Source organism: Pipra filicauda, unplaced genomic scaffold (genome assembly GCF_003945595.2).
Source record: "Pipra filicauda isolate LSUMZ 115617 unplaced genomic scaffold, ASM394559v2 scaffold297_size1274073_pilon, whole genome shotgun sequence".
NCBI lineage: Eukaryota > Metazoa > Chordata > Aves > Passeriformes > Pipridae > Pipra > Pipra filicauda.
The window spans coordinates 25937-37759 of NW_024104417.1; positions in this window are offsets into that span (position 1 = coordinate 25937).

Sequence of the window (11823 nt, forward strand, 5' to 3'; positions counted from 1 at the left end):
TAAAAGGAACTCCTTTTCACTGAATGAAATAATTTTAGGCAGAAAAAGGCAGGAAAAAAAGGTGTGACTGTTCAAACTGTAGAAATGTTATTACGATGTATTTGAAAAAGGGATCAGACATGTTTCCAGACTGTAAGAGTGATTTAATTAATGGACTTTACAGCAGCAATAGTCAGAAAAGCTAGTTGTATCATTTTATCCAGCAAGTGTAACTGATCTAGGGACACAGAGTACTGCACAGAAAAAATATTATACAGTTAGGAGTCAAATTAGAGCTATTTGAGTTCCAGCTGCTGGTAGCCCAGTACTTCAGAAACACAAGAAGGAGAGGTGAATAAAATAAGATACATAATTTAAATAAAAATAGAACACCATTCATGTGGAAAGCCACCAGCCTATTTATTGGTGGATATTTTATTGCCCTTTTCAAAAAAAAGACGTTAACCTGAACAAAATTCAGCACAATTAAGTGCATAAAATACTGGTTTTGACAAAGGGTTTATTACATAAATGAATCAGTATGGTGACTGTACCTTTGTGAGTCCCAAATGTGAAATATTAATAGAAAAACACATTGATATTAATGGTTTCATGACAGCTATATTTTTGAAGATGGTCAAAAAAAAAAAGGGATTATAGTTGTAGATAATTTTAGTGCCCTTGATGCATGTAATTTAGTAACAAAGCAAATGATTCCTCTGAGATGCTGCCAGCAATTAGAAATACCCAGTTTCTTGCCAAGCATTAAAACCTGCAGCCTTTGAGTGAAGTCACTTCTCCTCCTACACTTCTAAATTCCATTAAGACTACAGAGTTGACCCTTTTTTATTTTTTTCCCTCTGCAGTTTTTGAGGAAGCTGAGTGGAAAAGGGAGTACAGTAACTACCCTCTGGTCTCAATCTATACCAAGGGTATGAACAGGAGGAGAATCACAAGTATTTCTTTAATTTCTGTCTGTGAGACAGAGAATTTCTGGTGCTGCATTTCAGTCCAGGCATATGATCTGCAAGGCCTATTTTTGTATATTTTTCTTACTGATTAACACAAGCTATGTAGAGCTAACACAACACTGCCTGTCTCGCCTCTCATCCAGGGCTACTTGATATTTTGGATTTAAACCTGCAGTTTAAACCACAATTTAACTGGTATCCAGTATCTCTTTGCACATGGAAGTTGCATTGAGTCTTAAAAGAAGGTTGCTTGATGCCACAAGGTACTGGAAATTGGGATCTTGGCTATCCAGCTTGCTTGACATTCTTAAACAAAGCTAAGCAACTGATGCTTTCATAGAAGTAGGATTAATTAGATTACGGAGGTAAATTAGTAGATTAATATTTTACCATTTTTGGCTGTTTAGAACATTGGTACAAAGTAATTTTGAGATTTTTTATTAGAAAATGAATGGGGGAAAAGAGTTTGGAATGGGCTGCCCAGGGAAGTAGTGGATTCTCCGTCCCTGGAGATTTTTAAGATGAGACTGGGTTGTGGCACTTAGTCCCATGGTCTAGTAACCGCAGTGGTAGTGGATCAAGGGTTGGACTTGATGATCTTAGAGGTCCCTTCCAACCCAGCTGATTCTATGATTCTATGATATCTCAGTTGCAGCACACATTCCATATATATGTCATCACCTCCTAGGTGACACATGTCCGGATTTAGCAGTGCCTAGTCTTTTCACATACTGGTAAACACGCCACTTGGCTTGCCTGGGTGAGCTCTTCCAGGTGGGATTGGATGAAAAATGTAATCCCAGAACCTGGGGCCGGAATGGGAATCCATGACATCCATTTCAGGCCTGTTGAATCAAGAGAGCAAATGCCACTCTAGCTCATTCTACAGACCTGAGCTAAGAAAACATCCTGTGCATGTTACAGGATTATGACAATTAGTGAATAAAGGGGGTTTTCCATCCAGAAATGCCTCCTTTGTCAGACAGGAAAGCACCTAGCTCAGAGTTCACCACCTATTCAAACTATTCTCTTCCTCTCATTTCATTCTTAGTGTGTTAAAATTCACTGGTCTTTGAGTTGTGAGGTTTAAAGTTTAAGAATGGACATTGTATAATTTTATTCTAGTTCAAAGGAGAGCATATTTTTCAGGAAAGGTATTACATTTAATCTTTAAATCATTCAGTGAGCTAATCCACCAATGAATTACCTGTACTTTTAAAAGCATATGCCTTTTTTCAGCTGTCTGGCTACATCTTCCTGTCAGTGAATTCTGATACGCCTTTCTCCGTTTCACTAAAACACCAAATAGCAAGTATGGATTTTCCTAACAGAATGTGATCAAATCCACCTTAACCTTTTTCCTGGTTAAACTTAACAGATACCACTCATTCTAAGATTCATCTTCTATCTTCTAATCTCTCCCTTAAAGCAATTAGGAATTCCTCCTTCATGTATTCCAAATATTAGCACAGGGTTTAGCACTTGAATCAGTCTTGCAAGAGCACTGTGTAAAGAGAAAATAATAGAAAAACTTCATTTGTGTCTGGGATTCCTCTGTCTCTACACCCAGCAACTGTAACAAGATCTATCTGTTTATTCCCCAAAGTCCTCGTTTTTAGCTGAAATGTAAATGAACATTTTCCATACTCTGAGGCAGAATCTATCCCTAAGTGCAAGGTTGGTCTGAGATGCGGAAGATTGACTTGCCAGCCAGTGTTGTCAGGCTGGTAAGATGGCTGGGGAGCACTGAAAACTGACAGTATTTTAGGTCTGGGATACCACAAAGCCTATGGCCAGTTCTGTATGCACAGGTTCAGCTGCAAACCGTTGAGGACTGAGAGAATTTACTGCATCCTAAGGCTGGGACTATGGCTGTTTTTAAGCCTGACAGCAGTACATATACAGCTTATGTACTTGGTGTGGTTTGTGTCTCCAGATGATGTGTGTTACCACAGGACCTTTCATGTAAATCTGCAGAAGTCTGAACTGCGTAAATTAAAGTCAGCTAAACAGAACCATGTCCTTGGTGTGATAATGCAAATCAGGACCATAAATGTTATTTAGCTTATTCTATAATCTGAGAAAGGGAATCACACTGTAGAGTTTGGGTTTGGGTTTTTTTGATTGATTGATTCAAATAAAGATACAAATAAGCCTCATATAGAAAAATTATCCGGCACTGGTGGTCAAAAAAACAAATACTCTAAAAGTCAGAGAGACAAATCAAGAATCCAGAAGAAAAAAAACAACAACCAACAGCAACAAAGATAAAGAATGCAAAAACAACAGCAAAAGATTACTTATTTCTAGAATGGAGAATCAACACAGAGGACTAGTTTTCTCAAAGGCAAAGAGAAGTCCAGTATTACTGTGCCAATCATCCTAGGCATAAAAAATGTGCAGTGAGGAGGGATGGAAAGGATTTGCTCCAATGCTACAGAATTACTAGCATTTTTTATGTCTTTGCACTCCCTACACTTTGCAGGCTCCTGGACAGCTACACTGCTCAGGCTCATTCTGGTGAATTAATCTCAAATAACAAGACAGCATTTTCAGTACTGTCATGCTCTTTTTTTATACTCAGTAATGTGAGCTATGGGTACCTTAATTTTTTTCGAATGGCATGGCAAATTGTATTCAGCTGACTTGACTTGACCAGGAAATGCAAAAGTAGATGGTGTTATTCAAGGGAGGAGACAGATGAAAATAAACCAGTCATCAACTAGCTGTTTCTTTGCTACAGTCTAGCTGTAAGATTTGTTCAGAAGTTTTTTAAAAGCCAACTATTCCAGCATCAAGTAAGAAATTCACTGGAGACATTTTTGAGGTTTGGGTAGGGTTTTTTTTAGGTGGGATTTTTTTGTTTGTATGTTTTTTATTTGAAACAGCAGGTACAGTTACATGTCCTAATAAAGGAAGGTATTTGGGAAACATTAAATATAGGTAAATACTATTTAACAATGGTGGTGGCAAGTCTAAATACATATGTATAAATTATAAATAATACATATGACTATATAAATCTAAATAATCTAAATGCATATAATTTTCAATGTGAGATATGCAGTAAAGAAATCCATAACTCAAAAAAACTAATTAAATAAAGAATAAACAAAGTTAACCTGTCAGAATTTTGGATGAACTATTTATTAGCTATAAAGGATGTTATGGTAATTACATGTATGTGAGGTAAAATATGCAATTGCTTTTCTTTAAGAATGTTCTTGCTAGGTCTCTTGTGTCAGCAATGCTAAACATTAACTAGTCTTATCTCACTCACTTTCTCTTTTCTACACTGCTTGTGGAAATGATTTGGAAACTATCCAGCAATAAGAGGTTCCTGTTCTGACCGGAGGGTTTTTTTAGGGGGAAGTTGTTTGTTTTTTCCTGCTGCTGTCACATAGGTTAATCTGGTTTATTTGTTTAATTTAGTTGTGGATGTCACTGTTGCTTACTGTAAAATGGGCTTTTTCATGTTTCTGGTATAGCTCTTGTTTTGCTATCTCTCATTTTTTTTTTCCCCCTAAGGAATTGAGCTGCTGCACAGAGACTTAATCCTACTGTTACAACCTCCCAAAGGATCTCTATTTCAGGGGTCTCTCTACTCTGTTCTATTTCAATATATATTATGGATCAGTTCAACCCTCCTATTGAGAGATTTTTTTTTATTAACTGAAAATTTTCCATATGTTTTGAGAAGATTTAAGAACAGTACCACAGTAAAGAGTTTATGCTGTTGCTGAGACTTAAGATCTACTTCTTGATTGAAGCCAGTGTATGTCGCCAGCTGCACTGAGAAGAATGCTTATACCATCCACAAAAACAATTCTAGTATCACAGCTGGAAGAGGGGTAATGGATGTGAGTTTCAGGAGCCCTGATCTTCTTGTTGAGGGAGGCTAATGCAAGGTCAAGCCAGAAATAGAGAGCTGCTTCTTGCCAGGGAGCATGGACCAAAGGCAGATGCCAGGAGCTAGCATCAACAGGTGGGAGTCTGAGGAGCTGATCAGCTGGAGAGCAGTTGCACAGCAGGCATAAATACATTCCTTGGTTCAATCAAGTATGTGCAAGGGCTGCCACATCTAAGCAACTCCAAAGGCTTGTTCATTAGGTAGACTTATGATCATCAGCTGAGAGGGATTTGTTCCAAATGAACGGATTGAGTTCACTTGATCAATGAACTGAAAAGATCCTGAGGCTGATTTGTTAACTCATTAGAGAAAATATGGCCTTTTTTTTTTCCTTTTGGAAAACAGTAAAGGGGACAATTGAATTTGAGTGCTGTAATAAAATCCCCTTAGCTTCTTGATTTTTTATACTTAAATACACATTTTATCATACTCTTGCATACTCTGGGATATTCTTTGGGATGTTTTATTATTTCAGTAACCCAACTTAACGTTGCTTCTCTCACGGTCTTGACCTTACACACAACCTCACAAAGTACATCTGACTACAAAAGACACCTCTCACTAGATTTTAAGCTAGGCTTGCCATCTGTATAGCTGACAAGGGTGGTCTCTCTGTTCTCCTTGGTGATTGCGCAGATGAGCTTTTATCACATCACCTAGCAAATGTGATGGATGCAGACATGTCAGACTCCCCAGGCAGAACGTTACAACTCATCACTTGATTTCATCTTGATCACTTTTCCCAGACAACGCCATATGGTGGTTTTGATTTTACTGTTGGTCTTTTATCTGCTTTATTACTCTCAGGAGGTTGTGCAGATTCATGACTGTGCTCACTAAAGAGGAGATCACAGCATTTCAAAGGAGAAGCTAGTGGCCCTGTCACCAACTGCATGGTTCTCAATAGAGACCTGTGTCTGCTATTACTACCAGTAGAATTTTTTCCCTGAAAAAAACAGCCTGATGTTGCAGGCCAGAGTCAGTTTTAGCAGCAGCAGGAGGAACCATGCTGTTTTACACATGCAAAATGCTACTTTTTTCTGGTATCTTATGAAAAGACCACCCACTCATTTTCTTCATTACAGTATAATAAAAATGCAAACACCTTTTGCAGATTTAATGTAAAAATGGGAGCAGTAACTCTAGTTCTAATCTTTCTCTTTACGCTGAAAATAAAATGAATATTCAACCAATCAATAAAGGAAATACATGCTTGATACTACAGGTGGAGAAGATGGGCCAACTCACACAGGTATGCTTCTTAAATTTGTGTCTCATGAAACTGCTAGAATTTTGCATTTAGTATCACTACTTGGCTTCTATAGACCTATATATCCTCTCTCTCTCTCTTTTTTTTTGTTTTGTTTTGTTTTAATATGGAAACTGGAAAGTCCAAAAAGGCATGAAATATACAAAATGTTATGGCAGGTTTAGTTAATTAATTGAGCCACTAAGTATGTTCTTGGTCTGGCCAACCGTCAGCAGGACATATTGCTCGTTTATTCTGACATATTAATTGATGAGAATGTTGGTTTACTGACAGCACTCTAAAAAAAAATTTCTACAGAGGGGGACATGATGTCCTCTTTGTTTAATAATGAAAAAAATCAGCTACATCATACTGTAACTTCTTTTAATAAATATTTTTATCAAATTAATAGACAATATATTTATTCATTTTAACAATGCATTTTCAAGCTTGTTCAAAAAAATGTGAAGTAGGTTTTTAAAGGTGCCTTTGTTTTTTTTCTTTTTGTGAAGCCTTGTGACTTAAGTTGTTTAGACTGGTGCACAACGAAAAAATAATGACAGTTTTTAAATTTGCAAACAGCCATAATTTTTACCAATGATGTATAGGTTATACTGATATGACTCGCACATTCTCCATTTTCTGTTCAGGGGACGGAAAAAAACCCCACCCACTGCACCAAAGCCACAACCTACATATTTTTCTCAGTTGTTTAAAAAAGGAACATAGGGTGCTGGAACTGCCTTTTTGCTTGATGGACAGCAGCATGCCAATTTAGAGCTCACTCTAGGAAAATACAAACCTAAAAACTGTACAAGTGGAAAGCCATTCTTTATGTACCAGGGAGGAGACATATCTTTTTAAGAATACATCTCTAAAAACTCAAATGAATTCAGGGATGCTGGAGGAAAAAAGCACTCATGGGTAACATGTAATTACAGAAGTATATAACAGATACTGTATTGCCCATTTGACTTTTACTGGTGGGTTTTTCCCATCTGTTTTTCTTCTGAACTATATTCTCCGATAGTCACCTGAAGAACTGATCATTCTAATCATACTCTTGAAAACTTCAGAGCCATTTTCAAGTAGTGCACTCTAATTAGTATAGCAAAGAAGATAACAACTGTTGGCAAGCACCAAGATGCATTAAATAAGGTAAAAAGAATCAAAATATTTTTTCATGGTGTTTGGTGGGTTCTTTTTGTATCAAAACCTCAGCTGCTAGTGTCCTTTACCATAAAGTAACAAGTACAGAAATATTTCAGACCTACAGAATATATCTTGTTTTGCACTAAATATCTTTGTTGTGTATATTCGCTAACTTTTTAAAGGACGCTAAAGTTGCTTCAGCTAAAAATGAGTAAAAATTTAATCCACTTTGACTGTATGTAAGAAACAGTTCTTTGTTGTAAACTTATATTTAAAAAGACAACATTCTAAGAAATCCTGAACACTCCACCTCCTCCTTAAAAACAGTAACAATAAAAAAGAGCAAAGTCTTTTGGAAGAGAATAATGTGTGTATCAGCCAGGAATCAAGGTTCAGTTTCCTATACAAAGCTGTAAGCAATGAACACTGACGCATTTTATGACTCTGTAAGTCTGTAAGGCTGTCAGAGTCTTCCAGGTAAAAAGGTTTTGCTTTGCAAAGGTCCTTAACTCTCCTGAGTTGAGAAAGTCAGAAACCCAAAATACTGCGTGGTGCTGCTGCTTCACTGAGTGCTTTGTAATCCTTTCAGTATGTCAGCCTGGGGAAAAAATAGTTAAGGAATTCTAAACAGTTTGGGCAAAAGTATATTAAGCTGCAATATTTTCTTCAGTTTTGGTATATACTAATACATTTTTGTTGTGGGTTTTTTGTGTTAAGTTTTTTTAATAATCTTTATTGGGATATATACTCTTATTTGTACTGGCAAAGTGCAATAGTTGTACCTTACACTTATCAAAGGATATGAAGAACTTACAGTAATAAGTAAACTCTGCTGAACTCATTCCAGTGGAATCAGTAAGCCAGAGATACATTCTTGGAAAACTGTGAGTTATAACACAGAACTGCATTACTCTGGAAGTAGTGCTTGCTGATTTTCTTCACTCACATTCACTTGATTGTGACATTTACTTTGGTACCTCAGGGTTGAGAACTGAAATATCAATTTTATTTTCAGCTAGGAGGCTGAATCTCACTTATTCCATTGGTATAGGAGCTACTCGGGCTTCCCACTGGAAATTATGACAATAGGAGAACTAGAATTCTAAGTGAAATAGATCTATTAATAGATCACATACCGGACAACTGGCATGACTTTCGTTTTTTACTGTAGACTTTAGTGATACTTAGTTGTCTGCCTCCTTTGCAGATGGAAGTTTGAAAATACAAGTTTTAAGTGTTCTGGAAGTAATACAAAGATCTTGGGTTTACGTGTCTAAATTCTGCTTAAGCCACATTCTTAAAGGTAGTCTTAAAGAGTAACATGACTATTTTAATATCTTCCACAACAACAAACAGCTGTTCCCTTTTTTTTTTCTGCATAGATACATCTACCTTGCTTGATCTTCATATACAGTGACTTTTCTATGAATATGTCAACACTGTTCTTTCAAACTGACTTCAGTAATTCAACAGAATCCTATACACATTCTTCTTTCAGTATTTTTGTAATTTGTTCACACACATATATTATTTACCAATACTGAAAAGCAAGATGCTACCTCTGCCCTGAAGACTTTGAAAAGGGCAACTGGCCTCTGTTGGAAAATACAGCATTTATCATTGTATATGAGAGATCTTGTATGGCCCAAGCTCTAAATGAAGTACATATGACTAACATTTTATTCTTCCATCATCCATGCAAAATATCTGTAGCAGGAGTGTGAAAAAAAAGTAAACACTGAATGGCTGTTTTATCCAGTGCACTTAATAGTTTATGTTAACCTGTTGCTCAGAAATGTTACATAATTTGAGCAAATGAGACTTTTTTTTAAATTACACATACCTACTTCAATATGGAATTGAGTATACAAATCACAAAGGGATCTCTTTGTTTTGAGGGGTCGGTCTATTTGTTTAAAAATAGATCATCTTAAAAACAATGAAGAGCTCATCACTTTCACAGTCTTTAGAAAGCAAACTTCAAGACGCTATGCCCAAGTCCCTTTGTCTTTTCAACTTGGTAGTACTTGTAAAAAAAAAAAGAAAGACATTTTTCTTTATTTACTCTGCATTATTCTAGACATATTTGTATACATTCTTACTGAACTTTTGTTATCCTTGTTTCTTTTTTCTTTAATGTTAAATTAGCTAGCATTGTTGCATGTTAATTGACAGCTACTGCCTTCTGTCGTTAAGACACTGCGTTTTATTTGCAAGGTAAAACTGTTCTTGGAATTTCTGCAACCTGGAAGGCAATGACTAATGCACAACTCTTTTGCCACACTTGATCTTGTGAAATGCATCATGGAACTTATCAATTATTTCCAGATACTATATATCTGGAATATACACATCAACACTAAACATAAAAATACCCCTTGCTAAGAAAATAAGTGTCACATATGCTTGCAACGTATTGTTTACAGGAAGCAGAGAGAAACCTTATTTCAAGTAATGCAAACACAAAGTTTTATCAGGAAAATCTCTCCTTTGGGTATTTAGTTTTGGTCTTTTTGTGGTGAAGAGAAAAAAACATTTAATCATGTGATTCACATAAGTCCTGTCTGTAAGCAGCTAAATACCAGATGACAGAGACTGCACCCATTCTGGCAAGCTCACATGGCATGGCACACACTACTGTAATGCAGCCTGAAATATGTCACCATACCATGGTTTTCATCTCATAATTCTCGAGAAATGAAACATAATTTGCTGTTCAGGAACTTTATGTTACAAGGAAACAGTGCCAAATAGAGCCCGCATAGAATTTACAAATTTAATTTCGTAACTGGGTAGAGTTTATCTATTTTTCAGTGTCATTTTATAACACGCTATTTTGCCCATCATGGTGAAATAGGTCTAGGTTGCTATTTCACCTATGGAATTTTTCTGCTCTGTACTCTTCTGAGGGGTTGTGAAATGGTCAGCCAAAACATCTCTCTCATGAAGTTGCTGAGAGAATAGCAAAAGCAGGTAACTAACTAACAAACAAAGTATGGAATCTTAAAAAGGAGGCATCTGTAATGATTCTTAAATGCTACACAATCGAAATTATTTAAGTGATAGGAACACAGGAAACAGTTTGGGGTATATTTCAGCTGTTTGAGCACAAGTAATTCTGAAATGGCCAACGTGAAACAAGAATGCATTTTGAGACAAACCTGTCAGACAGTTGTTCTAAAGGAGATGTCATTGTCAAGAGCAATCCAACACAAATTTGATCAAAAAAAAGAGCAGCGATTAAGAAAAACCCCTAAGTAATGGGTTTTTTCTTTTCTTCAAACATTCATGTTTGAAGATACTCATGTTCAGAGTGTACCCTGGGAAACAGCCCTTGAAAACAAAGGGGTCCAGGAGGGATGGACGTACTTCAAAAAGCAAGTTTTGAAAGCACAGGAGCAGGCTGTCCCACTGTGCTGAAAGGCGAGCCAGCAGGGAAGATGACCGGTCTGGCTGAACAGGGAGATTTTGAAAGAAATTAGGGTAAAGAAGAGAGCCTACCAATTATGGAAAAAAGGGCTGACTACTCAGGAAGAATTTAGGAATATAGTTAGGTCATGTAGAAAGAAAATTAGAGGGACGAAGGCACAACTTGAACTGAATCTCACCACCTCTGTGAAGGATAACAAAAAGTCCTTCTACAGATACATCAGTAGCAAAAGGAGGAGCAAGGAAAACCTCCATTCTTTACTGGACATGGGCAGGAATATAGTTATCAAAGATGAGGAAAAGGCTGAGGTATTTAACACTTTCTTTGTCTCAGTTTTCAACAGTAAGACAGGTTGTCCTGAGGACAGCTGGCTTTGGATCTTATAGAGACAAGAATCTGAACAGCCTCCCTGTAATCCAGAAGGAAACAATTAGTGACCTACTGAGCTGCTTGGATCCCCACAAGTCTATGGGACCAGATGGGATTCTCCCAAGGGTGATGAGGGAGCTGGCGGAAAAGCTCGCCAAGCCTCTCTCCATCATCTATCAACAGTCCTGGCTCACTGGGGGAGGTCCCAGATGATTGGAAGTTGGCAAATGTCACACCAATTCACAAAAAGGACCGGAAGGAGGACCCTCCAAAATGCTCAAAGTGCAGTGGACTTTTTCTACCACAGCACAGCTTTCTGACTTTTTACTGTTCTGAGTATTCTTTTTTTTTTTTTTTTTTTTTTTTTTTTGGTACTATCGGGCATGTTTGAGTGACATGTAGTTTTGAAAGGCTTATATCCTCTCTGTGTAGGTTTCTTTTCTGCCTGGAGTTTAATAAAGGCGTATGAGAACTTGGTGATGCATTTTTTCGTCCGGGACGCGAGATTTCCAGCCTCTGACAAGCCCCCTACGATGGCTGCCACATGCACCTGCATCCTTAACAGCACCTGGGCTTCCTCGCTAGTAATTTCCTACGGAGCATCTGACAGCCGGAAGGCAACTCGTTTCTGCCCTCTCCTATTTATTGTCTTCGACCTTGGGGGTTGTCATTTAACTCCTTTTATTTCACGTGGGTTCAGGTCGGTGAGTTTGCACTCCCCCGGCAGCCCGAGGAGCAATCAATAACCTTCCCCTCTGCCGCC